Here is a 19,886-nt window from a genome sequence, read left to right on the forward strand (position 1 = left end):
TATTTATTTTGTCAAAATATAACAAGTATTTAGCACGAGTGGGGTTCGAACCCACGCGGACACTTGTCCATTGGAACTTAAGTCCAACGCCTTAACCACTCGGCCATCGTGCTGTCAACAGCCTAGGTGACATAACTCTTTTTATTTTTTACTTAATCTTCTAATTTTAATCATATATAATTTGTCAAAATATAACAAGTATTTAGCACGAGTGGGGTTCGAACCCACGCGGACACTTGTCCATTGGAACTTAAGTCCAACCCCTTAACCACTCGGCCATCGTGCTCTCTGCTTCCTAGTGAACATAACTCTTTTTATTCTTTACTTAACCTTCTAATTTTAATCATATTTAATTTGTCACAATATAACAAATATTAAGCATGAGTGGGGTTCGAACACACGCGGACACTTGTCCATTGGAACTGAAGTCCAACGCCTTAACCACTCGGCCATCGTGCTGTCTACATCCGTGTGAACATAACTCTTTTTATTTTTTACTTAATCCTCTAATTTTAATCATATATAATTTGTCAAAATATAACAAGTACTTAGCACGAGTGGGGTTCGAAACCACGCGGACACTTGTCCATTGGAACTTAAGTCCAACGCCTTAACCACTCGGCCATCGTGCTGTCTACATCCGTCTGAACATACCTCTTTTTATTTTTTCTTAATCCTCTAATTTTAATCATATTTATTTTGTCAAAATATAACAAGTATTTAGCACGAGTGGGGTTCGAACACACGCGGACACTTTTTCATTGGAACTTAAGTCCACCGCCTTAACCACTCGGCCATCGTGTTGTCTACATCCGTGTGAACATAACTCTTTTTATTTTTTACTTAATCTTCTAATTTTAATCATATATTATTTGTAAAAATATAACAAGTATTTAGCACGAGTGGGGTTCGAATCCACGCGGACACTTGTCCATTGGAACTTAAGTCCAACGCCTTAACAACTCGGCCATCATGCTGTCTTCATCCTAGTGAACATAACTCTTTTTATTTTTTACTTAATCCTCTGATTTTAATCATATTTATTTTGTCAAAATATAACAAGTATTTAGCACGAGTGGGGTTCGAACCCACGCGGACACTTGCCCATTGGAACTTAAGTCCAACGCCTTAACCACTCGGCCATCGTGCTCTCTGTACTCTAGTGAACATAATTCTTTTTATATTTGCTTAATCTTCTAATTTTAGTCATATGTAATTTGTCAAAATATAACAAGTATTTAGCACGAGTGGGGTTCGAACCCACGCGGACACTTGTCCATTGGAACTTAAGTCCAACGCCTTAACCACTCGGCCATCGTGCTGTCAACAGCCTAGTGGACATAACTCTTTTTATTTTTTACTTAATCTTCTAATTTTAATCATATATAATTTGTCAAAATATAACAAGTATTTAGCACGAGTGGGGTTCGAACCCACGCGGACACTTGTCCCTTGGAACTTAAGTCCAACGCCTTAACCACTCGGCCATCGTGCTCTCCGTACTCTAGTAAACATCATTTTTTTTATATTTGCTTAATCTTCTAATTTTAGTCATATATAATTTGTCAAAATATAACAAGTATTTAGCACGAGTGGGGTTCGAACCCATGCGGACACTTGTCCATTGGAACTTAAGTCCAACGCCTTAACCACTCGGCCATCGCGCTGTCTACATCCTAGTGAACATAACTCTTTTTTTTTTTTACTTACTCTTCAAATTTTAATCATATTTAATTTGTCAAAATATAACAAGTATGTAGCACGAGTGGGGTTCGAACCCACGCGGACACTTGTCCATTGGAACTTAAGTCCAACGCCTTAACCACTCGGCCATCGCGCTGTCTACATCCTAGTGAACATAACTCTTTTTTTTTTTTACTTACTCTTCTAATTTTAATCATATTTAATTTGTCAAAATATAACAAGTATTTAGCACGAGTGGGGTTCGAACCCACGCGGACACTTGTCCATTGGAACTTAAGTCCAACGCCTTAACCACTCGGCCATCGCGCTGTCTACATCCTAGTGAACATAACTCTTTTTTTTTTTTACTTACTCTTCTAATTTTAATCATATTTAATTTGTCAAAATATAACAAGTATTTAGCACGAGTGGGGTTCGAACCCACGCGGACACTTGTCCATTGGAACTTAAGTCCAACGCCTTAACCACTCGGCCATCGTGCTGTCTACATCCGTGTGAAAATAACTCTTTTTATTTTTTACTTAATCCTCTAATTTTAATCATATTTATTTTGTCAAAATATAACAAGTATTTAGCACGAGTGGGGTTCGAACCCACGCGGACACTTGTCCATTGGAACTTAAGTCAAACGCCTTAACCACTCGGCCATCGTGCTCTCAGTACTCTAGTGAACATAATTCTTTTTGTATTTGCTTAATCTTCTAATTTTAGTCATATATAATTTGTCAAAATATAACAAGTATTTAGCACGAGTGGGGTTCGAACCAACGCGGACACTTGTCCATTGGAACTTAAGTCCAACGCCTTAACCACTCGGCCATCGTGCTGTCTACATCCTAGTGAACATAACTCTTTTTATTTTTTACTTAATCCTCTAATTTTAATCATATTTATTTTGTCAAAATATAACAAGTATTTAGCACGAGTGGGGTTCGAACCCACGCTGACACTTGTCTATTGGAACTTAAGTCCAATGCCTTAACCACTTAGCCATCGTGCTCTCTGTATCCTAGTGAACATAACTCTTTTTATTTTTTACTTAATCTTCTAATTTTAGTCATATGTAATTTGTCAAAATATAACAAGTATTTAGCACGAGTGGGGTTCGAACCCACGCGGACACTTGTCCATTGGAACTTAAGTCCAACGCCTTAACCACTCGGCCATCGTGCTGTCAACAGCCTAGTGGACATAACTCTTTTTATTTTTTACTTAATCTTCTACTTTTAATCATATATAATTTGTCAAAATATAACTAGTGTTTAGCACGAGTGGGGTTCGAACCCACGCGGACACTTGTCCATTGGAACTTAAGTCAAACGCCTTAACCACTCGGCCATCGTGCTCTCCGTACTCTAGTAAACATCATTCTTTTTATATTTGCTTAATCTTCTAATTTTAGTCATATATAATTTGTCAAAATATAACAAGTATTTAGCACGAGTGGGGTTCGAACCCACGCGGACACTTGTCCATTGGAACTTAAGTCCAACGCCTTAACCACTCGGCCATCGTGCTGTCTACATCCGTGTGAAAATAACTCTTTTTATTTTTTACTTAATCCTCTAATTTTAATCATATTTAGTTTGTCAAAATATAACAAGTATTTAGCACGAGTGGGGTGCGAACCCACGCGGACACTTGTCCATTGGAACTTAAGTCCGATGCCTTAACCACTCAGCCATCGTGCTCTCTGTATCCTAGTGAACATACCTCTTTTTATTTTTTACTTAATCTTCTAATTTTAATCATATTTAATTTATCAAAATATAACAAGTATTTAGCACGAGTGGGGTTCGAACCCACGCGGACACTTGTCCATTGGAACTTAAGTCCAACGCCTTAACCACTCGGCCATCGCGCTGTCTACATCCTAGTGAACATAACTCTTTTTTTTTTTTACTTAATCTTCTAATTTTAGTCATATTTAATTTGTCAAAATATAACAAGTATGTAGCACGAGTGGGGTTCGAACCCACGCGGACACTTGTCCATTGGAACTTAAGTCCAACGCCTTAACCACTCGGCCATCGTGCTGTCTACATCCGTGTGAACATAACTCTTTTTATTTTTTACTTAATCCTCTAATTTTAATCATATTTATTTTGTCAAAATATAACAAGTATTTAGCACGAGTGGGGTTCGAACCCACGCGGACACTTGTCCATTGGAACTTAAGTCAAACGCCTTAACCACTCGGCCATCGTGCTTTCAGTACTCTAGTGAACATAATTCTTTTTGTATTTGCTTAATCTTCTAATTTTAATCATATATAATTTGTCAAAATATAACAAGTATTTAGCACGAGTGGGGTTCGAACCAACGCGGACACTTGTCCATTGGAACTTAAGTCCAACGCCTTTACCACTCGGCCATCGTGCTGTCAACATCCTAGTGTACATAACTCTTTTTATTTTTTACTTAATCTTCTAATTTTAATCATATATAATTTGTCAAAATATAACAAGTATTTAGCACGAGTGGGGTTCGAACCCACGCGGACACTTGTCCATTGGAACTTAAGTCCAACGCCTTAACCACTCGGCCATCGTGCTGTCTACATCCTAGTGAACATAACTCTTTTTATTTTTTACTTAATCCTCTAATTTTAATCATATTTATTTTGTCAAAATATAACAAGTATTTAGTACGAGTGGGGTTCGAACCCACGCGGACACTCGTCTATTGGAACTTAAGTCCAATGCCTTAACCACTTAGCCATCGTGCTCTCTGTATCCTAGTGAACATAACTCTTTTTATTTTTTACTTAATCTTCTAATTTTAATCATATTTAATTTTTCAAAATATAACAAGTATTTAGCACGAGTGGGGTTCGAACCCACGCGGACACTTGTCCATTGGAACTTAAGTCCAATGCCTTAACAACTCGGCCATCGCGCTGTCTACATCCTAGTTAACATAACTCTTTTAATTTTTTACTTAATCCTCTTATTTTGATCATATTTATTTTGTCAAAATATAACAAGTATTTAGCACGAGTGGGGTTCGAACCCACGCGGACACTTGCCCATTGGAACTTAAGTCCAACGCCTTAACCACTCGGCCATCGTGCTGTCTACATCCGTCTGAACATACCTCTTTTTATTTTTTACTTAATCCTTTATTTAATCATATTTATTTTGTCAAAATATAACAAGTATTTAGCACGAGTGGGGTTCGAACACACGCGGACAGTTTTTCATTGGAACTTAAGTCCAGCGCCTTAACCACTCGGCCATCGTGTTGTCTACATCCGTGTGAACACAACTCTTTTTATGTTTTACTTAATCTTCTAATTTTAATCATATATAATTTGTCAAAATATAACAAGTATTTAGCACGAGTGGCGTTCGAATCCACGCGGACACTTGTCCATTGGAACTTAAGTCCAACGCCTTAACCACTCGGCCATCATGCTGTCTACATCCTAGTGAACATAACTCTTTTTATTTTTTACTTAATCCTCTAATTTTAATCATATTTATTTTGTCAAAATATAACAAGTATTTAGCACGAGTGGGGTTCGAACCCACGCGGACACTTGCCCATTGGAACTTAAGTCCAACGCCTTAACCACTCGGCTATCGTGCTGTCTACATCCTAGTGAACATAACTCTTTTTATTTTTTACTTAATCCTCTAATTTTAATCATATTTATTTTGTCAAAATATAACAAGTATTTAGCACGAGTGGGGTTCGAACCCACGCGGACACTTGTCCATTGGAACTTAAGTCAAACGCCTTAACCACTCGGCCATCGTGCTCTCAGTACTCTAGTGAACATAATTCTTTTTGTATTTGCTTAATCTTCTAATTTTAGTCATATATAATTTGTCAAAATATAACAAGTATTTAGCACGAGTGGGGTTCGAACCAACGCGGACACTTGTCCATTGGAACTTAAGTCCAACGCCTTTACCACTCGGCCATCGTGCTGTCAACATCCTAGTGTACATAACTCTTTTTATTTTTTACTTAATCTTCTAATTTTAATCATATATAATTTGTCAAAATATAACAAGTATTTAGCACGAGTGGGGTTCGAACCCACGCGGACACTTGTCCATTGGAACTTAAGTCCAACGCCTTAACCACTCGGCCATCGTGCTGTCTACATCCTAGTGAACATAACTCTTTTTATTTTTTACTTAATCCTCTACTTTTAATCATATTTATTTTGTCAAAATATAACAAGTATTTAGTACGAGTGGGGTTCGAACCCACGCGGACACTTGTCTATTGGAACTTAAGTCCAATGCCTTAACCACTTAGCCATCGTGCTCTCTGTATCCTAGTGAACATAACTCTTTTTATTTTTTACTTAATCTTCTAATTTTAATCATATTTAATTTTTCAAAATATAACAAGTATTTAGCACGAGTGGGGTTCGAACCCACGCGGACACTTGTCCATTGGAACTTAAGTCCAATGCCTTAACCACTCGGCCATCGCGCTGTCTACATCCTAGTGAACATAACTCTTTTAATTTTTTACTTAATCCTCTAATTTTAATCATATTTATTTTGTCAAAATATAACAAGTATTTAGCACGAGTGGGGTTCGAACCCACGCGGACACTTGTCCATTGGAACTTAAGTCAAACGCCTTAACCACTCGGCCATCGTGCTTTCAGTACTCTAGTGAACATAATTCTTTTTGTATTTGCTTAATCTTCTAATTTTAATCATATATAATTTGTCAAAATATAACAAGTATTTAGCACGAGTGGGGTTCGAACCAACGCGGACACTTGTCCATTGGAACTTAAGTCCAACGCCTTTACCACTCGGCCATCGTGCTGTCAACATCCTAGTGTACATAACTCTTTTTATTTTTTACTTAATCTTCTAATTTTAATCATATATAATTTGTCAAAATATAACAAGTATTTAGCACGAGTGGGGTTCGAACCCACGCGGACACTTGTCCATTGGAACTTAAGTCCAACGCCTTAACCACTCGGCCATCGTGCTGTCTACATCCTAGTGAACATAACTCTTTTTATTTTTTACTTAATCCTCTAATTTTAATCATATTTATTTTGTCAAAATATAACAAGTATTTAGTACGAGTGGGGTTCGAACCCACGCGGACACTCGTCTATTGGAACTTAAGTCCAATGCCTTAACCACTTAGCCATCGTGCTCTCTGTATCCTAGTGAACATAACTCTTTTTATTTTTTACTTAATCTTCTAATTTTAATCATATTTAATTTTTCAAAATATAACAAGTATTTAGCACGAGTGGGGTTCGAACCCACGCGGACACTTGTCCATTGGAACTTAAGTCCAATGCCTTAACCACTCGGCCATCGCGCTGTCTACATCCTAGTTAACATAACTCTTTTAATTTTTTACTTAATCCTCTTATTTTGATCATATTTATTTTGTCAAAATATAACAAGTATTTAGCACGAGTGGGGTTCGAACCCACGCGGACACTTGCCCATTGGAACTTAAGTCCAACGCCTTAACCACTCGGCCATCGTGCTGTCTACATCCGTCTGAACATACCTCTTTTTATTTTTTACTTAATCCTTTATTTAATCATATTTATTTTGTCAAAATATAACAAGTATTTAGCACGAGTGGGGTTCGAACACACGCGGACAGTTTTTCATTGGAACTTAAGTCCAGCGCCTTAACCACTCGGCCATCGTGTTGTCTACATCCGTGTGAACACAACTCTTTTTATGTTTTACTTAATCTTCTAATTTTAATCATATATAATTTGTCAAAATATAACAAGTATTTAGCACGAGTGGCGTTCGAATCCACGCGGACACTTGTCCATTGGAACTTAAGTCCAACGCCTTAACCACTCGGCCATCATGCTGTCTACATCCTAGTGAACATAACTCTTTTTATTTTTTACTTAATCCTCTAATTTTAATCATATTTATTTTGTCAAAATATAACAAGTATTTAGCACGAGTGGGGTTCGAACCCACGCGGACACTTGCCCATTGGAACTTAAGTCCAACGCCTTAACCACTCGGCTATCGTGCTGTCTACATCCTAGTGAACATAACTCTTTTTATTTTTTACTTAATCCTCTAATTTTAATCATATTTATTTTGTCAAAATATAACAAGTATTTAGCACGAGTGGGGTTCGAACCCACGCGGACACTTGTCCATTGGAACTTAAGTCAAACGCCTTAACCACTCGGCCATCGTGCTCTCAGTACTCTAGTGAACATAATTCTTTTTGTATTTGCTTAATCTTCTAATTTTAGTCATATATAATTTGTCAAAATATAACAAGTATTTAGCACGAGTGGGGTTCGAACCAACGCGGACACTTGTCCATTGGAACGTAAGTCCAACGCCTTTACCACTCGGCCATCGTGCTGTCAACATCCTAGTGTACATAACTCTTTTTATTTTTTACTTAATCTTCTAATTTTAATCATATATAATTTGTCAAAATATAACAAGTATTTAGCACGAGTGGGGTTCGAACCCACGCGGACACTTGTCCATTGGAACTTAAGTCCAACGCCTTAACCACTCGGCCATCGTGCTGTCTACATCCTAGTGAACATAACTCTTTTTATTTTTTACTTAATCCTCTAATTTTAATCATATTTATTTTGTCAAAATATAACAAGTATTTAGTACGAGTGGGGTTCGAACCCACGCGGACACTTGTCTATTGGAACTTAAGTCCAATGCCTTAACCACTTAGCCATCGTGCTCTCTGTATCCTAGTGAACATAACTCTTTTTATTTTTTACTTAATCTTCTAATTTTAATCATATTTAATTTTTCAAAATATAACAAGTATTTAGCACGAGTGGGGTTCGAACCCACGCGGACACTTGTCCATTGGAACTTAAGTCCAATGCCTTAACCACTCGGCCATCGCGCTGTCTACATCCTAGTGAACATAACTCTTTTAATTTTTTACTTAATCCTCTTATTTTGATCATATTTATTTTGTCAAAATATAACAAGTATTTAGCACGAGTGGGGTTCGACCCCACGCGGACACTTGCCCATTGGAACTTAAGTCCAACGCCTTAACCACTCGGCCATCGTGCTGTCTACATCCGTCTGAACATACCTCTTTTTATTTTTTACTTAATCCTTTATTTAATCATATTTATTTTGTCAAAATATAACAAGTATTTAGCACGAGTGGGGTTCGAACACACGCGGACAGTTTTTCATTGGAACTTAAGTCCAGCGCCTTAACCACTCGGCCATCGTGTTGTCTACATCCGTGTGAACACAACTCTTTTTATGTTTTACTTAATCTTCTAATTTTAATCATATATAATTTGTCAAAATATAACAAGTATTTAGCACGAGTGGCGTTCGAATCCACGCGGACACTTGTCCATTGGAACTTAAGTCCAACGCCTTAACCACTCGGCCATCATGCTGTCTACATCCTAGTGAACATAACTCTTTTTATTTTTTACTTAATCCTCTAATTTTAATCATATTTATTTTGTCAAAATATAACAAGTATTTAGCACGAGTGGGGTTCGAACCCACGCGGACACTTTCCCATTGGAACTTAAGTCCAACGCCTTAACCACTCGGCTATCGTGCTGTCTACATCCTAGTGAACATAACTCTTTTTATTTTTTACTTAATCCTCTAATTTTAATCATATTTATTTTGTCAAAATATAACAAGTATTTAGCACGAGTGGGGTTCGAACCCACGCGGACACTTGTCTATTGGAACTTAAGTCCAATGCCTTAACCACTCAGCCATCGTGCTCTCTGTATCCTAGTCAACATAACTCTTTTTATTTTTTACTTAATCCTCTAATTTTAATCATATTTATTTTGTCAAAATATAACAAGTATTTAGCACGAGTGGGGTTCGAACCCACACGGACACTTGTCCATTGGAACTTAAGTCCAACGCCTTAACCACTGGGCCATCGTGCTGTCAACATCCTAGTGAACATAACTCTTTTTATTTTTTACTTAATCTTCTAATTTGTATCATATATAATTTGTCAAAATATAACAAGTATTTAGCACGAGTGGGGTTCGAACCCACGCGGACACTTGTCCATTGGAACTTAAGTCCAACGCCTTAACCACTCGGCCATCGTGCTCTCTGTATCCTAGTGAACATAACTCTTTTTATTTTTTACTTAATCTTCTAATTTTAATCATATTTAATTTGTCAAAATATAACAAGTATTTAGCACGAGTGGGGTTTGAACCCACGCGGACACTTGTCCATTGGAACTTAAGTCCAATGCCTTAACCACTCGGCCATCGCGCTGTCTACATCCTAGTGAACATAACTCTTTTAATTTTTTACTTAATCCTCTTATTTTGATCATATTTATTTTGTCAAAATATAACAAGTATTTAGCACGAGTGGGGTTCGAACCCACGCGGACACTTGCCCATTGGAACTTAAGTCCAACGCCTTAACCACTCGGCCATCGTGCTGTCTACATCCGTCTGAACATACCTCTTTTTATTTTTTACTTAATCCTTTATTTAATCATATTTATTTTGTCAAAATATAACAAGTATTTAGCACGAGTGGGGTTCGAACACACGCTGACAGTTTTTCATTGGAACTTAAGTCCAGCGCCTTAACCACTCGGCCATCGTGTTGTCTACATCCGTGTGAACACAACTCTTTTTATGTTTTACTTAATCTTCTAATTTTAATCATATATAATTTGTCAAAATATAACAAGTATTTAGCACGAGTGGCGTTCGAATCCACGCGGACACTTGTCCATTGGAACTTAAGTCCAACGCCTTAACCACTCGGCCATCATGCTGTCTACATCCTAGTGAACATAACTCTTTTTATTTTTTACTTAATCCTCTAATTTTAATCATATTTATTTTGTCAAAATATAACAAGTATTTAGCACGAGTGGGGTTCGAACCCACGCGGACACTTGCCCATTGGAACTTAAGTCCAACGCCTTAACCACTCGGCTATCGTGCTGCCTACATCCTAGTGAACATAACTCTTTTTATTTTTTACTTAATCCTCTAATTTTAATCATATTTATTTTGTCAAAATATAACAAGTATTTAGCACGAGTGGGGTTCGAACCCACGCGGACACTTGTCCATTGGCACTTAAGTCCAACGCCTTAACCACTCGGCCATCGTGCTCTCAGTACTCTAGTGAACATAATTCTTTTTGTATTTGCTTAATCTTCTAATTTTAGTCATATATAATTTGTCAAAATATAACAAGTATTTAGCACGAGTGGGGTTCGAACCAACGCGGACACTTGTCCATTGGAACTTAAGTCCAACGCCTTAACCACTCGGCCATCGTGCTGTCAACATCCTAGTGTACATAACTCTTTTTATTTTTTACTTAATCTTCTAATTTTAATCATATATAATTTGTCAAAATATAACAAGTATTTAGCACGAGTGGGGTTCGAACCCACGCGGACACTTGTCCATTGGAACTTAAGTCCAACGCCTTAACCACTCGGCCATCGTGCTGTCTACATCCTAGTGAACATAACTCTTTTTATTTTTTACTTAATCCTCTAATTTTAATCATATTTATTTTGTCAAAATATAACAAGTATTTAGTACGAGTGGGGTTCGAACCCACGCGGACACTTGTCTATTGGAACTTAAGTCCAATGCCTTAACCACTTAGCCATCGTGCTCTCTGTATCCTAGTGAACATAACTCTGTTTATTTTTTACTAAATCTTCTAATTTTAATCATATTTAATTTTTCAAAATATAACAAGTATTTAGCACGAGTGGGGTTCGAACCCACGCGGACACTTGTCCATTGGAACTTAAGTCCAATGCCTTAACCACTCGGCCATCGCTCTGTCTACATCCTAGTGAACATAACTCTTTTAATTTTTTACTTAATCCTCTTATTTTGATCATATTTATTTTGTCAAAATATAACAAGTATTTAGCACGAGTGGGGTTCGAACCCACGCGGACACTTGCCCATTGGAACTTAAGTCCAACGCCTTAACCACTCGGCCATCGTGCTGTCTACATCCGTCTGAACATACCTCTTTTTATTTTTTACTTAATCCTTTATTTAATCATATTTATTTTGTCAAAATATAACAAGTATTTAGCACGAGTGGGGTTCGAACACACGCGGACAGTTTTTCATTGGAACTTAAGTCCAGCGCCTTAACCACTCGGCCATCGTGTTGTCTACATCCGTGTGAACACAACTCTTTTTATGTTTTACTTAATCTTCTAATTTTAATCATATATAATTTGTCAAAATATAACAAGTATTTAGCACGAGTGGCGTTCGAATCCACGCGGACACTTGTCCATTGGAACTTAAGTCCAACGCCTTAACCACTCGGCCATCATGCTGTCTACATCCTAGTGAACATAACTCTTTTTATTTTTTACTTAATCCTCTAATTTTAATCATATTTATTTTGTCAAAATATAACAAGTATTTAGCACGAGTGGGGTTCGAACCCACGCGGACACTTTCCCATTGGAACTTAAGTCCAACGCCTTAACCACTCGGCTATCGTGCTGTCTACATCCTAGTGAACATAACTCTTTTTATTTTTTACTTAATCCTCTAATTTTAATCATATTTATTTTGTCAAAATATAACAAGTATTTAGCACGAGTGGGGTTCGAACCCACGCGGACACTTGTCTATTGGAACTTAAGTCCAATGCCTTAACCACTCGGCCATCGTGCTCTCTGTATCCTAGTCAACATAACTCTTTTTATTTTTTACTTAATCCTCTAATTTTAATCATATTTATTTTGTCAAAATATAACAAGTATTTAGCACGAGTGGGGTTCGAACCCACACGGACACTTGTCCATTGGAACTTAAGTCCAACGCCTTAACCACTGGGCCATCGTGCTGTCAACATCCTAGTGAACATAACTCTTTTTATTTTTTACTTAATCTTCTAATTTGTATCATATATAATTTGTCAAAATATAACAAGTATTTAGCACGAGTGGGGTTCGAACCCACGCGGACACTTGTCCATTGGAACTTAAGTCCAACGCCTTAACCACTCGGCCATCGTGCTCTCTGTATCCTAGTGAACATAACTCTTTTTATTTTTTACTTAATCTTCTTATTTTAATCATATTTAATTTGTCAAAATATAACAAGTATTTAGCACGAGTGGGGTTCGAACCCACGCGGACACTTGTCCATTGGAACTTAAGTCCAACGCCTTAACCACTCGGCCATCGTGCTGTCTACATCCGCCTGAACATACCTCTTTTTATTTTTTACTTAATCCTCTAATTTTAATCATATTTATTTTGTCAAAATATAACAAGTATTTAGCACGAGTGGGGTTCGAACACACGCGGACACTTGTCCATTGGAACTTAAGTCCAGCGCCTTACCCACTCGGCCATCGTCTTGTCTACATCCGTGTGAACATAACTCTTTTTATTTTTTACTTAATCTTCTAATTTTAATCATATATAATTTGTCAAAATATAACAAGTATTTAGCACGAATGGGGTGCGAACCCACGCGGACACTTGTCCATTGGAACTTAAGTCCAACGCCTTAACCACTCGGCCATCATGCTGTGTACATCCTAGTGAACATAACTCTTTTTATTTTTTACTTATTCCTCTAATTTTAATCATATTTATTTTGTCAAAATATAACAGGTATTTAGCACGAGTGGGGTTCGACCCCACGCGGACACTTGCCCATTGGAACTTAAGTCCAACGCCTTAACCACTCGGCCATCGTGCTCTCTGTACTCTAGTGAACATAATTCTTTTTATATTTGCTTAATCTTCTAATTTTAGTCTTATAAAATTTGTCAAAATATAACAAGTATTTAGCACGAGTGGGGTGCGAACCCACGCGGACACTTGTCTATTGGAACTTAAGTCCAATGCCTTAACCACTCAGCCATCGTGCTCTCTGTATCCTAGTGAACATAACTCTTTTTATTTTTTACTTAATCTTCTAATTTTAATCATATTTAATTTGTCAAAATATAACAAGTATTTAGCACGAGTGGGGTTCGAACCCACGCAGACACTTGTCCATTGGAACTTAAGTCCAACGCCTTAACCACTCGGCCATCGCGCTGTCTACATCCTAGTGAACATAACTCTTTTTATTTTTTACTTAATCTTCTAATTTTAATAATATTTCATTTGTCAAAATATAACAAGTATTTAGCACGAGTGGGGTTCGAACCCACGCGGACACTTGTCCATTGGAATTTAAGTCCAATGCCTTAACCACTCAGCCATCGTTCTCTCTGTATCCTAGTGAACATAACTCTTTTTATTTTTTACTTAATCTTCTAATTTTAATCATAATTAATTTATTCAAAATATAACAAGTATTTAGCACGAGTGGGGTTCGAACCCACGCGGACACTTGTCCATTGGAACTTAAGTCCAACGCCTTAACCACTCGGCCATCGTGCTGTCTACATCCGTCTGAACATACCTCTTTTTATTTTTTACTTAATCCTCTAATTTTAATCATATTTATTTTGTCAAAATATAACAAGTATTTAGAACGAGTGGGGTTAGAACACACGCGGACACTTGTCCATTGGAACTTAAGTCCAGCGCCTTAACCACTCGGCCATCGTGTTGTCTACATCCGTGTGAACATAACTCTTTTTTTTTTTTACTTGATCTTCTAATTTTAATCATATATAATTTGTCAAAATATAACAAGTATTTAGAACGAGTGGGGTTCGAACCCACGCGGACACTTGTCCATTGGAACTTAAGTCCAACGCCTTAACCACTCGGCCATCGTGCTGTCTACATCCTAGTGAACATAACTCTTTTTATTTTTTACTTAATCCTCTAATTTTAATCATATTTATTTTGTCAAAATATAACAAGTATTTAGCACGAGTGGGGTTCGAACCCACGCGGACACTTGCCCATTGGAACATAAGTCCAACGCCTTAACCACTCGGCCATCGTGCTCTCTGTACTCTAGTGAACATAATTCTTTTTATATTTGCTTAATCTTCTAATTTTAGTCATATATAATTTGTCAAAATATAACAAGTATTTAGCACGAGTGGGGTTCGAACCCACGCGGACACTTGTCCATTGGAACTTAAGTCCAACGCCTTAACCACTGGGCCATCGTGCTGTCAACATCCTAGTGAACATAACTCTTTTTATTTTTTACTTAATCCTCTAATTTTAATCATATATAATTTGTCAAAATATAACAAGTATTTAGCACGAGTGGGGTTCGAACCCACGCGGACACTTGTCCATTGAAACTTACGTCCAACGCCTTAACCACTCGCCCATCGTGCTGTCTACATCCGTCTGAACATACCTCTTTTTATTTTTTACTTAATCCTCTAATTTTAATCATATTTATTTTGTCAAAATATAACAAGTATTTAGCACGAGTGGGGTTCGAACCCACGCGAACACTTGTCAATTGGAACTTAAGTCCAACGCCTTAACCACTCGGCCATCATGCTGTCTACATCCTAGTGAACATAACTCTTTTTATTTTTTACTTAATCCTCTAATTTTAATCATATTTATTTTGTCAAAATATAACAAGTATTTAGCACGAGTGGGGTTCGAACCCACGCGGACACTTGTCCATTAGAACTTAAGTCCAACGCCTTAACCACTCGGCCATCGTGCTCTCTGTATCCTAGTGAACATAACTCTTTTTATTTTTTACTTAATCTTCTTATTTTAATCATATTTAATTTGTCAAAATATAACAAGTATTTAGCACGAGTGGGGTTCGAACCCACGCGGACACTTGTCCATTGGAACTTAAGTCCAACGCCTTAACCACTCGGCCATCGTGCTGTCTACATCCGCCTGAACATACCTCTTTTTATTTTTTACTTAATCCTCTAATTTTAATCATATTTATTTTGTCAAAATATAACAAGTATTTAGCACGAGTGGGGTTCGAACACACGCGGACACTTTTCCATTGGAACTTAAGTCCAGCGCCTTAACCACTCGGCCACCGTGTTGTCTACATCCGTGTGAACATAACTCTTTTTATTTTTTACTTAATCTTCTAATTTTAATCATATATAATTTGTCAAAATATAACAAGTATTTAGCACGAATGGGGTGCGAACCCACGCGGACACTTGTCCATTGGAACTTAAGTCCAACGCCTTAACCACTCGGCCATCATGCTGTGTACATCCTAGTGAACATAACTCTTTTTATTTTTTACTTAATCCTCTAATTTTAATCATATTTATTTTGTCAAAATATAACAGGTATTTAGCACGAGTGGGGTTCGAACCCACGCGGACACTTGTCCATTCGAACTTAAGTCCAATGCCTTAACCACTCGGCCATCGCGCTGTCTACATCCTAGTGAACATAACTCTTTTAATTTTTTACTTAATCCTCTTATTTTGATCATATTTATTTTGTCAAAATATAACAAGTATTTAGCACGAGTGGGGTTCGAACCCACGCGGACACTTGCCCATTGGAACTTAAGTCCAACGCCTTAACCACTCGGCCATCGTGCTGTCTACATCCGTCTGAACATACCTCTTTTTATTTTTTACTTAATCCTTTATTTAATCATATTTATTTTGTCAAAATATAACAAGTATTTAGCACGAGTGGGGTTCGAACACACGCGGACAGTTTTTCATTGGAACTTAAGTCCAGCGCCTTAACCACTCGGCCATCGTGTTGTCTACATCCGTGTGAACACAACTCTTTTTATGTTTTACTTAATCTTCTAATTTTAATCATATATAATTTGTCAAAATATAACAAGTATTTAGCACGAGTGGCGTTCGAATCCACGCGGACACTTGTCCATTTGAACTTAAGTCCAACGCCTTAACCACTCGGCCATCATGCTGTCTACATCCTAGTGAACATAACTCTTTTTATTTTTTACTTAATCCTCTAATTTTAATCATAGTTATTTTGTCAAAATATAACAAGTATTTAGCACGAGTGGGGTTCGAACCCACGCGGACACTTTCCCATTGGAACTTAAGTCCAACGCCTTAACCACTCGGCTATCGTGCTGTCTACATCCTAGTGAACATAACATTTTTTATTTTTTACTTAATCCTCTAATTTTAATCATATTTATTTTGTCAAAATATAACAAGTATTTAGCACGAGTGGGGTTCGAACCCACGCGGACACTTGTCTATTGGAACTTAAGTCCAATGCCTTAACCACTCAGCCATCGTGCTCTCTGTATCCTAGTCAACATAACTCTTTTTATTTTTTACTTAATCCTCTAATTTTAATCATATTTATTTTGTCAAAATATAACAAGTATTTAGCACGAGTGGGGTTCGAACCCACACGGACACTTGTCCATTGGAACTTAAGTCCAACGACTTAACCACTGGGCCATCGTGCTGTAAACATCCTAGTGAACATAACTCTTTTTATTTTTTACTTAATCTTCTAATTTGTATCATATATAATTTGTCAAAATATAACAGGTATTTAGCACGAGTGGGGTTCGAACCCACGCGGACACTTGTCCATTGGAACTTAAGTCCAATGCCTTAACCACTCGGCCATCGTGCTCTCTGTATCCTAGTGAACATAACTCTTTTTATTTTTTACTTAATCTTCTTATTTTAATCATATTTAATTTGTCAAAATATAACAAGTATTTAGCACGAGTGGGGTTCGAACCCACGCGGACACTTGTCCATTGGAACTTAAGTCCAACGCCTTAACCACTCGGCCATCGTGCTGTCTACATCCGCCTGAACATACCTCTTTTTATTTTTTACTTAATCCTCTAATTTTAATCATATTTATTTTGTCAAAATATAACAAGTATTTAGCACGAGTGGGGTTCGACCACACGCGGACACTTGTCCATTGGAACTTAAGTCCAGCGCCTTAACCACTCGGCCATCGTCTTGTCTACATCCGTGTGAACATAACTCTTTTTATTTTTTACTTAATCTTCTAATTTTAATCATATATAATTTGTCAAAATATAACAAGTATTTAGCACGAATGGGGTGCGAACCCACGCGGACACTTGTCCATTGGAACTTAAGTCCAACGCCTTAACCACTCGGCCATCATGCTGTGTACATCCTAGTGAACATAACTCTTTTTATTTTTTACTTAATCCTCTAATTTTAATCATATTTATTTTGTCAAAATATAACGGGTATTTAGCACGAGTGGGGTTCGAACCCACGCGGACACTTGTCCATTCGAACTTAAGTCCAATGCCTTAACCACTCGGCCATCGCGCTGTCTACATCCTAGTGAACATAACTCTTTTAATTTTTTACTTAATCCTCTTATTTTGATCATATTTATTTTGTCAAAATATAACAAGTATTTAGCACGAGTGGGGTTCGAACCCACGCGGACACTTGCCCATTGGAACTTAAGTCCAACGCCTTAACCACTCGGCCATCGTGCTGTCTACATCAGTCTGAACATAACTCTTTTTATTTTTTACTTAATCCTTTATTTAATCATATTTATTTTGTCAAAATATAACAAGTATTTAGCACGAGTGGGGTTCGAACACACGCGGACAGTTTTTCATTGGAACTTAAGTCCAGCGCCTTAACCACTCGGCCATCGTGTTGTCTACATCCGTGTGAACACAACTCTTTTTATGTTTTACTTAATCTTCTAATTTTAATCATATATAATTTGTCAAAATATAACAAGTATTTAGCACGAGTGGCGTTCGAATCCACGCGGACACTTGTCCATTGGAACTTAAGTCCAACGCCTTAACCACTCGGCCATCATGCTGTCTACATCCTAGTGAACATAACTCTTTTTATTTTTTACTTAATCCTCTAATTTTAATCATATTTATTTTGTCAAAATATAACAAGTATTTAGCACGAGTGGGGTTCGAACCCACGCGGACACTTTCCCATTGGAACTTAAGTCCAACGCCTTAACCACTCGGCTATCGTGCTGTCTACATCCTAGTGAACATAACTCTTTTTATTTTTTACTTAATCCTCTAATTTTAATCATATTTATTTTGTCAAAATATAACAAGTATTTAGCACGAGTGGGGTTCGAACCCACGCGGACACTTGTCTATTGGAACTTAAGTCCAACGCCTTAACCACTGAGCCATCGTGCTGTCAACATCCTAGTGAACATAACTCTTTTTATTTTTTACTTAATCTTCTAATTTGTATCATATATAATTTGTCAAAATATAACAGGTATTTAGCACGAGTGGGGTTCGAACCCACGCGGACACTTGTCCATTGGAACTTAAGTCCAATGCCTTAACCACTCGGCCATCGTGCTCTCTGTATCCTAGTGAACATAACTCTTTTTATTTTTTACTTAATCTTCTTATTTTAATCATATTTAATTTGTCAAAATATAACAAGTATTTAGCACGAGTGGGGTTCGAACCCACGCGGACACTTGTCCATTGGAACTTAAGTCCAACGCCTTAACCACTCGGCCATCGTGCTGTCTACATCCGCCTGAACATACCTCTTTTTATTTTTTACTTAATCTTCTAATTTTAATCATATTTATTTTGTCAAAATATAACAAGTATTTAGCACGAGTGGGGTTCGAACACACGCGGACACTTGTCCATTGGAACTTAAGTCCAGCGCCTTAACCACTCGGCCATCGTCTTGTCTACATCCGTGTGAACATAACTCTTTTTATTTTTTACTTAATCTTCTAATTTTAATCATATATAATTTGTCAAAATATAACAAGTATTTAGCACGAATGGGGTGCGAACCCACGCAGACACTTGTCCATTGGAACTTAAGGCCAACGCCTTAACCACTCGGCCATCATGCTGTGTACATCCTAGTGAATATAACTCTTTTTATTTTTTACTTATTCCTCTAATTTTAATCATATTTATTTTGTCAAAATATAACAGGTATTTAGCACGAGTGGGGTTCGACCCCACGCGGACACTTGCCCATTGGAACTTAAGTCCAACGCCCAAACCACTCGGCCATCGTGCTCTCTGTACTCTAGTGAACATAATTCTTTTTATATTTGCTTAATCTTCTAATTTTAGTCATATAAAATTTGTCAAAATATAACAAGTATTTAGCACGAGTGGGGTGCGAACCCACGCGGACACTTGTCTATTGGAACTTAAGTCCAATGCCTTAACCACTCAGCCATCGTGCTCTCTGTATCCTAGTGAACATAACTCTTTTTATTTTTTACTTAATCTTCTAATTTTAATCATATTTAATTTGTCAAAA

The 19,886-nt window shown here is 37.3% G+C and overlaps 100 non-coding genes across 100 annotated transcripts; all 100 read right to left on the bottom strand.

Moving 5' to 3' along the window:
- Positions 1-30: 30 nt before the first annotated feature.
- On the bottom strand, positions 31-113 carry Trnal-uaa (transfer RNA leucine (anticodon UAA)). Its single transcript has one exon. It is a non-coding gene; the product is annotated as a tRNA-Leu (tRNA).
- A 90-nt stretch (positions 114-203) lies between these two features.
- On the bottom strand, positions 204-286 carry Trnal-uaa (transfer RNA leucine (anticodon UAA)). The gene has a single exon. It is a non-coding gene; the product is annotated as a tRNA-Leu (tRNA).
- Positions 287-549: 263 nt separating this feature from the next.
- Positions 550-632, bottom strand: Trnal-uaa (transfer RNA leucine (anticodon UAA)). The gene has a single exon. It is a non-coding gene; the product is annotated as a tRNA-Leu (tRNA).
- Positions 633-894: 262 nt separating this feature from the next.
- Positions 895-977, bottom strand: Trnal-uaa (transfer RNA leucine (anticodon UAA)). Its single transcript has one exon. It is a non-coding gene; the product is annotated as a tRNA-Leu (tRNA).
- Positions 978-1,067: 90 nt separating this feature from the next.
- Positions 1,068-1,150, bottom strand: Trnal-uaa (transfer RNA leucine (anticodon UAA)). The gene has a single exon. It is a non-coding gene; the product is annotated as a tRNA-Leu (tRNA).
- Positions 1,151-1,239: 89 nt separating this feature from the next.
- Trnal-uaa (transfer RNA leucine (anticodon UAA)) lies at positions 1,240-1,322 on the bottom strand. Its single transcript has one exon. It is a non-coding gene; the product is annotated as a tRNA-Leu (tRNA).
- Positions 1,323-1,412: 90 nt separating this feature from the next.
- Positions 1,413-1,495, bottom strand: Trnal-uaa (transfer RNA leucine (anticodon UAA)). Its single transcript has one exon. It is a non-coding gene; the product is annotated as a tRNA-Leu (tRNA).
- Positions 1,496-1,584: 89 nt separating this feature from the next.
- On the bottom strand, positions 1,585-1,667 carry Trnal-uaa (transfer RNA leucine (anticodon UAA)). The gene has a single exon. It is a non-coding gene; the product is annotated as a tRNA-Leu (tRNA).
- A 90-nt stretch (positions 1,668-1,757) lies between these two features.
- Positions 1,758-1,840, bottom strand: Trnal-uaa (transfer RNA leucine (anticodon UAA)). Its single transcript has one exon. It is a non-coding gene; the product is annotated as a tRNA-Leu (tRNA).
- Positions 1,841-1,930: 90 nt separating this feature from the next.
- On the bottom strand, positions 1,931-2,013 carry Trnal-uaa (transfer RNA leucine (anticodon UAA)). Its single transcript has one exon. It is a non-coding gene; the product is annotated as a tRNA-Leu (tRNA).
- Positions 2,014-2,103: 90 nt separating this feature from the next.
- Positions 2,104-2,186, bottom strand: Trnal-uaa (transfer RNA leucine (anticodon UAA)). Its single transcript has one exon. It is a non-coding gene; the product is annotated as a tRNA-Leu (tRNA).
- A 90-nt stretch (positions 2,187-2,276) lies between these two features.
- Positions 2,277-2,359, bottom strand: Trnal-uaa (transfer RNA leucine (anticodon UAA)). The gene has a single exon. It is a non-coding gene; the product is annotated as a tRNA-Leu (tRNA).
- Positions 2,360-2,448: 89 nt separating this feature from the next.
- On the bottom strand, positions 2,449-2,531 carry Trnal-uaa (transfer RNA leucine (anticodon UAA)). Its single transcript has one exon. It is a non-coding gene; the product is annotated as a tRNA-Leu (tRNA).
- A 90-nt stretch (positions 2,532-2,621) lies between these two features.
- On the bottom strand, positions 2,622-2,704 carry Trnal-uaa (transfer RNA leucine (anticodon UAA)). Its single transcript has one exon. It is a non-coding gene; the product is annotated as a tRNA-Leu (tRNA).
- A 90-nt stretch (positions 2,705-2,794) lies between these two features.
- On the bottom strand, positions 2,795-2,877 carry Trnal-uaa (transfer RNA leucine (anticodon UAA)). The gene has a single exon. It is a non-coding gene; the product is annotated as a tRNA-Leu (tRNA).
- A 90-nt stretch (positions 2,878-2,967) lies between these two features.
- Trnal-uaa (transfer RNA leucine (anticodon UAA)) lies at positions 2,968-3,050 on the bottom strand. The gene has a single exon. It is a non-coding gene; the product is annotated as a tRNA-Leu (tRNA).
- An 89-nt stretch (positions 3,051-3,139) lies between these two features.
- Trnal-uaa (transfer RNA leucine (anticodon UAA)) lies at positions 3,140-3,222 on the bottom strand. The gene has a single exon. It is a non-coding gene; the product is annotated as a tRNA-Leu (tRNA).
- Positions 3,223-3,312: 90 nt separating this feature from the next.
- Positions 3,313-3,395, bottom strand: Trnal-uaa (transfer RNA leucine (anticodon UAA)). Its single transcript has one exon. It is a non-coding gene; the product is annotated as a tRNA-Leu (tRNA).
- Positions 3,396-3,485: 90 nt separating this feature from the next.
- Positions 3,486-3,568, bottom strand: Trnal-uaa (transfer RNA leucine (anticodon UAA)). The gene has a single exon. It is a non-coding gene; the product is annotated as a tRNA-Leu (tRNA).
- A 90-nt stretch (positions 3,569-3,658) lies between these two features.
- Trnal-uaa (transfer RNA leucine (anticodon UAA)) lies at positions 3,659-3,741 on the bottom strand. The gene has a single exon. It is a non-coding gene; the product is annotated as a tRNA-Leu (tRNA).
- Positions 3,742-3,831: 90 nt separating this feature from the next.
- On the bottom strand, positions 3,832-3,914 carry Trnal-uaa (transfer RNA leucine (anticodon UAA)). Its single transcript has one exon. It is a non-coding gene; the product is annotated as a tRNA-Leu (tRNA).
- An 89-nt stretch (positions 3,915-4,003) lies between these two features.
- On the bottom strand, positions 4,004-4,086 carry Trnal-uaa (transfer RNA leucine (anticodon UAA)). The gene has a single exon. It is a non-coding gene; the product is annotated as a tRNA-Leu (tRNA).
- A 90-nt stretch (positions 4,087-4,176) lies between these two features.
- Trnal-uaa (transfer RNA leucine (anticodon UAA)) lies at positions 4,177-4,259 on the bottom strand. Its single transcript has one exon. It is a non-coding gene; the product is annotated as a tRNA-Leu (tRNA).
- Positions 4,260-4,349: 90 nt separating this feature from the next.
- Positions 4,350-4,432, bottom strand: Trnal-uaa (transfer RNA leucine (anticodon UAA)). Its single transcript has one exon. It is a non-coding gene; the product is annotated as a tRNA-Leu (tRNA).
- Positions 4,433-4,522: 90 nt separating this feature from the next.
- Positions 4,523-4,605, bottom strand: Trnal-uaa (transfer RNA leucine (anticodon UAA)). Its single transcript has one exon. It is a non-coding gene; the product is annotated as a tRNA-Leu (tRNA).
- Positions 4,606-4,695: 90 nt separating this feature from the next.
- On the bottom strand, positions 4,696-4,778 carry Trnal-uaa (transfer RNA leucine (anticodon UAA)). Its single transcript has one exon. It is a non-coding gene; the product is annotated as a tRNA-Leu (tRNA).
- Positions 4,779-5,039: 261 nt separating this feature from the next.
- Positions 5,040-5,122, bottom strand: Trnal-uaa (transfer RNA leucine (anticodon UAA)). Its single transcript has one exon. It is a non-coding gene; the product is annotated as a tRNA-Leu (tRNA).
- A 90-nt stretch (positions 5,123-5,212) lies between these two features.
- Trnal-uaa (transfer RNA leucine (anticodon UAA)) lies at positions 5,213-5,295 on the bottom strand. Its single transcript has one exon. It is a non-coding gene; the product is annotated as a tRNA-Leu (tRNA).
- A 90-nt stretch (positions 5,296-5,385) lies between these two features.
- On the bottom strand, positions 5,386-5,468 carry Trnal-uaa (transfer RNA leucine (anticodon UAA)). Its single transcript has one exon. It is a non-coding gene; the product is annotated as a tRNA-Leu (tRNA).
- Positions 5,469-5,557: 89 nt separating this feature from the next.
- Positions 5,558-5,640, bottom strand: Trnal-uaa (transfer RNA leucine (anticodon UAA)). The gene has a single exon. It is a non-coding gene; the product is annotated as a tRNA-Leu (tRNA).
- Positions 5,641-5,730: 90 nt separating this feature from the next.
- Trnal-uaa (transfer RNA leucine (anticodon UAA)) lies at positions 5,731-5,813 on the bottom strand. Its single transcript has one exon. It is a non-coding gene; the product is annotated as a tRNA-Leu (tRNA).
- Positions 5,814-5,903: 90 nt separating this feature from the next.
- Trnal-uaa (transfer RNA leucine (anticodon UAA)) lies at positions 5,904-5,986 on the bottom strand. The gene has a single exon. It is a non-coding gene; the product is annotated as a tRNA-Leu (tRNA).
- A 90-nt stretch (positions 5,987-6,076) lies between these two features.
- On the bottom strand, positions 6,077-6,159 carry Trnal-uaa (transfer RNA leucine (anticodon UAA)). Its single transcript has one exon. It is a non-coding gene; the product is annotated as a tRNA-Leu (tRNA).
- Positions 6,160-6,249: 90 nt separating this feature from the next.
- On the bottom strand, positions 6,250-6,332 carry Trnal-uaa (transfer RNA leucine (anticodon UAA)). The gene has a single exon. It is a non-coding gene; the product is annotated as a tRNA-Leu (tRNA).
- An 89-nt stretch (positions 6,333-6,421) lies between these two features.
- On the bottom strand, positions 6,422-6,504 carry Trnal-uaa (transfer RNA leucine (anticodon UAA)). The gene has a single exon. It is a non-coding gene; the product is annotated as a tRNA-Leu (tRNA).
- A 90-nt stretch (positions 6,505-6,594) lies between these two features.
- Positions 6,595-6,677, bottom strand: Trnal-uaa (transfer RNA leucine (anticodon UAA)). The gene has a single exon. It is a non-coding gene; the product is annotated as a tRNA-Leu (tRNA).
- A 90-nt stretch (positions 6,678-6,767) lies between these two features.
- Trnal-uaa (transfer RNA leucine (anticodon UAA)) lies at positions 6,768-6,850 on the bottom strand. The gene has a single exon. It is a non-coding gene; the product is annotated as a tRNA-Leu (tRNA).
- Positions 6,851-6,940: 90 nt separating this feature from the next.
- On the bottom strand, positions 6,941-7,023 carry Trnal-uaa (transfer RNA leucine (anticodon UAA)). Its single transcript has one exon. It is a non-coding gene; the product is annotated as a tRNA-Leu (tRNA).
- Positions 7,024-7,113: 90 nt separating this feature from the next.
- On the bottom strand, positions 7,114-7,196 carry Trnal-uaa (transfer RNA leucine (anticodon UAA)). The gene has a single exon. It is a non-coding gene; the product is annotated as a tRNA-Leu (tRNA).
- A 261-nt stretch (positions 7,197-7,457) lies between these two features.
- Trnal-uaa (transfer RNA leucine (anticodon UAA)) lies at positions 7,458-7,540 on the bottom strand. Its single transcript has one exon. It is a non-coding gene; the product is annotated as a tRNA-Leu (tRNA).
- Positions 7,541-7,630: 90 nt separating this feature from the next.
- Trnal-uaa (transfer RNA leucine (anticodon UAA)) lies at positions 7,631-7,713 on the bottom strand. The gene has a single exon. It is a non-coding gene; the product is annotated as a tRNA-Leu (tRNA).
- Positions 7,714-7,803: 90 nt separating this feature from the next.
- On the bottom strand, positions 7,804-7,886 carry Trnal-uaa (transfer RNA leucine (anticodon UAA)). Its single transcript has one exon. It is a non-coding gene; the product is annotated as a tRNA-Leu (tRNA).
- An 89-nt stretch (positions 7,887-7,975) lies between these two features.
- Trnav-uac (transfer RNA valine (anticodon UAC)) lies at positions 7,976-8,058 on the bottom strand. The gene has a single exon. It is a non-coding gene; the product is annotated as a tRNA-Val (tRNA).
- Positions 8,059-8,148: 90 nt separating this feature from the next.
- Positions 8,149-8,231, bottom strand: Trnal-uaa (transfer RNA leucine (anticodon UAA)). Its single transcript has one exon. It is a non-coding gene; the product is annotated as a tRNA-Leu (tRNA).
- Positions 8,232-8,321: 90 nt separating this feature from the next.
- On the bottom strand, positions 8,322-8,404 carry Trnal-uaa (transfer RNA leucine (anticodon UAA)). The gene has a single exon. It is a non-coding gene; the product is annotated as a tRNA-Leu (tRNA).
- A 90-nt stretch (positions 8,405-8,494) lies between these two features.
- Positions 8,495-8,577, bottom strand: Trnal-uaa (transfer RNA leucine (anticodon UAA)). The gene has a single exon. It is a non-coding gene; the product is annotated as a tRNA-Leu (tRNA).
- A 90-nt stretch (positions 8,578-8,667) lies between these two features.
- On the bottom strand, positions 8,668-8,750 carry Trnal-uaa (transfer RNA leucine (anticodon UAA)). The gene has a single exon. It is a non-coding gene; the product is annotated as a tRNA-Leu (tRNA).
- A 261-nt stretch (positions 8,751-9,011) lies between these two features.
- Positions 9,012-9,094, bottom strand: Trnal-uaa (transfer RNA leucine (anticodon UAA)). Its single transcript has one exon. It is a non-coding gene; the product is annotated as a tRNA-Leu (tRNA).
- A 90-nt stretch (positions 9,095-9,184) lies between these two features.
- Trnal-uaa (transfer RNA leucine (anticodon UAA)) lies at positions 9,185-9,267 on the bottom strand. The gene has a single exon. It is a non-coding gene; the product is annotated as a tRNA-Leu (tRNA).
- A 90-nt stretch (positions 9,268-9,357) lies between these two features.
- Positions 9,358-9,440, bottom strand: Trnal-uaa (transfer RNA leucine (anticodon UAA)). Its single transcript has one exon. It is a non-coding gene; the product is annotated as a tRNA-Leu (tRNA).
- Positions 9,441-9,530: 90 nt separating this feature from the next.
- Positions 9,531-9,613, bottom strand: Trnal-uaa (transfer RNA leucine (anticodon UAA)). Its single transcript has one exon. It is a non-coding gene; the product is annotated as a tRNA-Leu (tRNA).
- Positions 9,614-9,703: 90 nt separating this feature from the next.
- On the bottom strand, positions 9,704-9,786 carry Trnal-uaa (transfer RNA leucine (anticodon UAA)). Its single transcript has one exon. It is a non-coding gene; the product is annotated as a tRNA-Leu (tRNA).
- A 90-nt stretch (positions 9,787-9,876) lies between these two features.
- On the bottom strand, positions 9,877-9,959 carry Trnal-uaa (transfer RNA leucine (anticodon UAA)). The gene has a single exon. It is a non-coding gene; the product is annotated as a tRNA-Leu (tRNA).
- Positions 9,960-10,049: 90 nt separating this feature from the next.
- Positions 10,050-10,132, bottom strand: Trnal-uaa (transfer RNA leucine (anticodon UAA)). Its single transcript has one exon. It is a non-coding gene; the product is annotated as a tRNA-Leu (tRNA).
- Positions 10,133-10,393: 261 nt separating this feature from the next.
- On the bottom strand, positions 10,394-10,476 carry Trnal-uaa (transfer RNA leucine (anticodon UAA)). The gene has a single exon. It is a non-coding gene; the product is annotated as a tRNA-Leu (tRNA).
- Positions 10,477-10,566: 90 nt separating this feature from the next.
- Trnal-uaa (transfer RNA leucine (anticodon UAA)) lies at positions 10,567-10,649 on the bottom strand. The gene has a single exon. It is a non-coding gene; the product is annotated as a tRNA-Leu (tRNA).
- Positions 10,650-10,739: 90 nt separating this feature from the next.
- Positions 10,740-10,822, bottom strand: Trnal-uaa (transfer RNA leucine (anticodon UAA)). The gene has a single exon. It is a non-coding gene; the product is annotated as a tRNA-Leu (tRNA).
- Positions 10,823-10,911: 89 nt separating this feature from the next.
- Trnal-uaa (transfer RNA leucine (anticodon UAA)) lies at positions 10,912-10,994 on the bottom strand. Its single transcript has one exon. It is a non-coding gene; the product is annotated as a tRNA-Leu (tRNA).
- A 90-nt stretch (positions 10,995-11,084) lies between these two features.
- Trnal-uaa (transfer RNA leucine (anticodon UAA)) lies at positions 11,085-11,167 on the bottom strand. Its single transcript has one exon. It is a non-coding gene; the product is annotated as a tRNA-Leu (tRNA).
- A 90-nt stretch (positions 11,168-11,257) lies between these two features.
- Trnal-uaa (transfer RNA leucine (anticodon UAA)) lies at positions 11,258-11,340 on the bottom strand. The gene has a single exon. It is a non-coding gene; the product is annotated as a tRNA-Leu (tRNA).
- A 90-nt stretch (positions 11,341-11,430) lies between these two features.
- On the bottom strand, positions 11,431-11,513 carry Trnal-uaa (transfer RNA leucine (anticodon UAA)). The gene has a single exon. It is a non-coding gene; the product is annotated as a tRNA-Leu (tRNA).
- A 90-nt stretch (positions 11,514-11,603) lies between these two features.
- Positions 11,604-11,686, bottom strand: Trnal-uaa (transfer RNA leucine (anticodon UAA)). The gene has a single exon. It is a non-coding gene; the product is annotated as a tRNA-Leu (tRNA).
- A 261-nt stretch (positions 11,687-11,947) lies between these two features.
- Trnal-uaa (transfer RNA leucine (anticodon UAA)) lies at positions 11,948-12,030 on the bottom strand. Its single transcript has one exon. It is a non-coding gene; the product is annotated as a tRNA-Leu (tRNA).
- Positions 12,031-12,120: 90 nt separating this feature from the next.
- Trnal-uaa (transfer RNA leucine (anticodon UAA)) lies at positions 12,121-12,203 on the bottom strand. The gene has a single exon. It is a non-coding gene; the product is annotated as a tRNA-Leu (tRNA).
- Positions 12,204-12,293: 90 nt separating this feature from the next.
- On the bottom strand, positions 12,294-12,376 carry Trnal-uaa (transfer RNA leucine (anticodon UAA)). The gene has a single exon. It is a non-coding gene; the product is annotated as a tRNA-Leu (tRNA).
- A 90-nt stretch (positions 12,377-12,466) lies between these two features.
- On the bottom strand, positions 12,467-12,549 carry Trnal-uaa (transfer RNA leucine (anticodon UAA)). Its single transcript has one exon. It is a non-coding gene; the product is annotated as a tRNA-Leu (tRNA).
- A 90-nt stretch (positions 12,550-12,639) lies between these two features.
- Trnal-uaa (transfer RNA leucine (anticodon UAA)) lies at positions 12,640-12,722 on the bottom strand. The gene has a single exon. It is a non-coding gene; the product is annotated as a tRNA-Leu (tRNA).
- Positions 12,723-12,812: 90 nt separating this feature from the next.
- Positions 12,813-12,895, bottom strand: Trnal-uaa (transfer RNA leucine (anticodon UAA)). The gene has a single exon. It is a non-coding gene; the product is annotated as a tRNA-Leu (tRNA).
- Positions 12,896-13,158: 263 nt separating this feature from the next.
- Positions 13,159-13,241, bottom strand: Trnal-uaa (transfer RNA leucine (anticodon UAA)). Its single transcript has one exon. It is a non-coding gene; the product is annotated as a tRNA-Leu (tRNA).
- A 90-nt stretch (positions 13,242-13,331) lies between these two features.
- Trnal-uaa (transfer RNA leucine (anticodon UAA)) lies at positions 13,332-13,414 on the bottom strand. The gene has a single exon. It is a non-coding gene; the product is annotated as a tRNA-Leu (tRNA).
- Positions 13,415-13,503: 89 nt separating this feature from the next.
- On the bottom strand, positions 13,504-13,586 carry Trnal-uaa (transfer RNA leucine (anticodon UAA)). Its single transcript has one exon. It is a non-coding gene; the product is annotated as a tRNA-Leu (tRNA).
- A 90-nt stretch (positions 13,587-13,676) lies between these two features.
- Positions 13,677-13,759, bottom strand: Trnal-uaa (transfer RNA leucine (anticodon UAA)). The gene has a single exon. It is a non-coding gene; the product is annotated as a tRNA-Leu (tRNA).
- A 90-nt stretch (positions 13,760-13,849) lies between these two features.
- Positions 13,850-13,932, bottom strand: Trnal-uaa (transfer RNA leucine (anticodon UAA)). The gene has a single exon. It is a non-coding gene; the product is annotated as a tRNA-Leu (tRNA).
- Positions 13,933-14,023: 91 nt separating this feature from the next.
- Positions 14,024-14,106, bottom strand: Trnal-uaa (transfer RNA leucine (anticodon UAA)). The gene has a single exon. It is a non-coding gene; the product is annotated as a tRNA-Leu (tRNA).
- A 263-nt stretch (positions 14,107-14,369) lies between these two features.
- Positions 14,370-14,452, bottom strand: Trnal-uaa (transfer RNA leucine (anticodon UAA)). The gene has a single exon. It is a non-coding gene; the product is annotated as a tRNA-Leu (tRNA).
- A 90-nt stretch (positions 14,453-14,542) lies between these two features.
- Positions 14,543-14,625, bottom strand: Trnai-uau (transfer RNA isoleucine (anticodon UAU)). The gene has a single exon. It is a non-coding gene; the product is annotated as a tRNA-Ile (tRNA).
- An 89-nt stretch (positions 14,626-14,714) lies between these two features.
- Positions 14,715-14,797, bottom strand: Trnal-uaa (transfer RNA leucine (anticodon UAA)). Its single transcript has one exon. It is a non-coding gene; the product is annotated as a tRNA-Leu (tRNA).
- Positions 14,798-14,887: 90 nt separating this feature from the next.
- On the bottom strand, positions 14,888-14,970 carry Trnal-uaa (transfer RNA leucine (anticodon UAA)). The gene has a single exon. It is a non-coding gene; the product is annotated as a tRNA-Leu (tRNA).
- A 90-nt stretch (positions 14,971-15,060) lies between these two features.
- On the bottom strand, positions 15,061-15,143 carry Trnal-uaa (transfer RNA leucine (anticodon UAA)). Its single transcript has one exon. It is a non-coding gene; the product is annotated as a tRNA-Leu (tRNA).
- Positions 15,144-15,233: 90 nt separating this feature from the next.
- Trnal-uaa (transfer RNA leucine (anticodon UAA)) lies at positions 15,234-15,316 on the bottom strand. The gene has a single exon. It is a non-coding gene; the product is annotated as a tRNA-Leu (tRNA).
- Positions 15,317-15,406: 90 nt separating this feature from the next.
- On the bottom strand, positions 15,407-15,489 carry Trnal-uaa (transfer RNA leucine (anticodon UAA)). Its single transcript has one exon. It is a non-coding gene; the product is annotated as a tRNA-Leu (tRNA).
- A 263-nt stretch (positions 15,490-15,752) lies between these two features.
- Trnal-uaa (transfer RNA leucine (anticodon UAA)) lies at positions 15,753-15,835 on the bottom strand. The gene has a single exon. It is a non-coding gene; the product is annotated as a tRNA-Leu (tRNA).
- Positions 15,836-15,925: 90 nt separating this feature from the next.
- Trnal-uaa (transfer RNA leucine (anticodon UAA)) lies at positions 15,926-16,008 on the bottom strand. Its single transcript has one exon. It is a non-coding gene; the product is annotated as a tRNA-Leu (tRNA).
- Positions 16,009-16,098: 90 nt separating this feature from the next.
- Positions 16,099-16,181, bottom strand: Trnal-uaa (transfer RNA leucine (anticodon UAA)). The gene has a single exon. It is a non-coding gene; the product is annotated as a tRNA-Leu (tRNA).
- Positions 16,182-16,442: 261 nt separating this feature from the next.
- On the bottom strand, positions 16,443-16,525 carry Trnal-uaa (transfer RNA leucine (anticodon UAA)). Its single transcript has one exon. It is a non-coding gene; the product is annotated as a tRNA-Leu (tRNA).
- A 90-nt stretch (positions 16,526-16,615) lies between these two features.
- Positions 16,616-16,698, bottom strand: Trnal-uaa (transfer RNA leucine (anticodon UAA)). Its single transcript has one exon. It is a non-coding gene; the product is annotated as a tRNA-Leu (tRNA).
- A 90-nt stretch (positions 16,699-16,788) lies between these two features.
- Trnal-uaa (transfer RNA leucine (anticodon UAA)) lies at positions 16,789-16,871 on the bottom strand. Its single transcript has one exon. It is a non-coding gene; the product is annotated as a tRNA-Leu (tRNA).
- Positions 16,872-16,961: 90 nt separating this feature from the next.
- Trnal-uaa (transfer RNA leucine (anticodon UAA)) lies at positions 16,962-17,044 on the bottom strand. The gene has a single exon. It is a non-coding gene; the product is annotated as a tRNA-Leu (tRNA).
- Positions 17,045-17,134: 90 nt separating this feature from the next.
- Trnal-uaa (transfer RNA leucine (anticodon UAA)) lies at positions 17,135-17,217 on the bottom strand. The gene has a single exon. It is a non-coding gene; the product is annotated as a tRNA-Leu (tRNA).
- Positions 17,218-17,307: 90 nt separating this feature from the next.
- Trnal-uaa (transfer RNA leucine (anticodon UAA)) lies at positions 17,308-17,390 on the bottom strand. The gene has a single exon. It is a non-coding gene; the product is annotated as a tRNA-Leu (tRNA).
- A 263-nt stretch (positions 17,391-17,653) lies between these two features.
- Trnal-uaa (transfer RNA leucine (anticodon UAA)) lies at positions 17,654-17,736 on the bottom strand. Its single transcript has one exon. It is a non-coding gene; the product is annotated as a tRNA-Leu (tRNA).
- A 90-nt stretch (positions 17,737-17,826) lies between these two features.
- Trnal-uaa (transfer RNA leucine (anticodon UAA)) lies at positions 17,827-17,909 on the bottom strand. The gene has a single exon. It is a non-coding gene; the product is annotated as a tRNA-Leu (tRNA).
- A 90-nt stretch (positions 17,910-17,999) lies between these two features.
- On the bottom strand, positions 18,000-18,082 carry Trnal-uaa (transfer RNA leucine (anticodon UAA)). The gene has a single exon. It is a non-coding gene; the product is annotated as a tRNA-Leu (tRNA).
- Positions 18,083-18,343: 261 nt separating this feature from the next.
- Positions 18,344-18,426, bottom strand: Trnal-uaa (transfer RNA leucine (anticodon UAA)). The gene has a single exon. It is a non-coding gene; the product is annotated as a tRNA-Leu (tRNA).
- A 90-nt stretch (positions 18,427-18,516) lies between these two features.
- On the bottom strand, positions 18,517-18,599 carry Trnal-uaa (transfer RNA leucine (anticodon UAA)). The gene has a single exon. It is a non-coding gene; the product is annotated as a tRNA-Leu (tRNA).
- Positions 18,600-18,689: 90 nt separating this feature from the next.
- Positions 18,690-18,772, bottom strand: Trnal-uaa (transfer RNA leucine (anticodon UAA)). The gene has a single exon. It is a non-coding gene; the product is annotated as a tRNA-Leu (tRNA).
- A 90-nt stretch (positions 18,773-18,862) lies between these two features.
- On the bottom strand, positions 18,863-18,945 carry Trnal-uaa (transfer RNA leucine (anticodon UAA)). Its single transcript has one exon. It is a non-coding gene; the product is annotated as a tRNA-Leu (tRNA).
- A 90-nt stretch (positions 18,946-19,035) lies between these two features.
- Positions 19,036-19,118, bottom strand: Trnal-uaa (transfer RNA leucine (anticodon UAA)). Its single transcript has one exon. It is a non-coding gene; the product is annotated as a tRNA-Leu (tRNA).
- Positions 19,119-19,554: 436 nt separating this feature from the next.
- Trnal-uaa (transfer RNA leucine (anticodon UAA)) lies at positions 19,555-19,637 on the bottom strand. Its single transcript has one exon. It is a non-coding gene; the product is annotated as a tRNA-Leu (tRNA).
- An 89-nt stretch (positions 19,638-19,726) lies between these two features.
- Positions 19,727-19,809, bottom strand: Trnal-uaa (transfer RNA leucine (anticodon UAA)). Its single transcript has one exon. It is a non-coding gene; the product is annotated as a tRNA-Leu (tRNA).
- Positions 19,810-19,886: the final 77 nt, after the last annotated feature.

This window comes from Euprymna scolopes, chromosome 37 (genome assembly GCF_053919585.1).
Source record: "Euprymna scolopes isolate OS-2025 chromosome 37, ASM5391958v1, whole genome shotgun sequence".
Classification (NCBI taxonomy): domain Eukaryota; kingdom Metazoa; phylum Mollusca; class Cephalopoda; order Sepiida; family Sepiolidae; genus Euprymna; species Euprymna scolopes.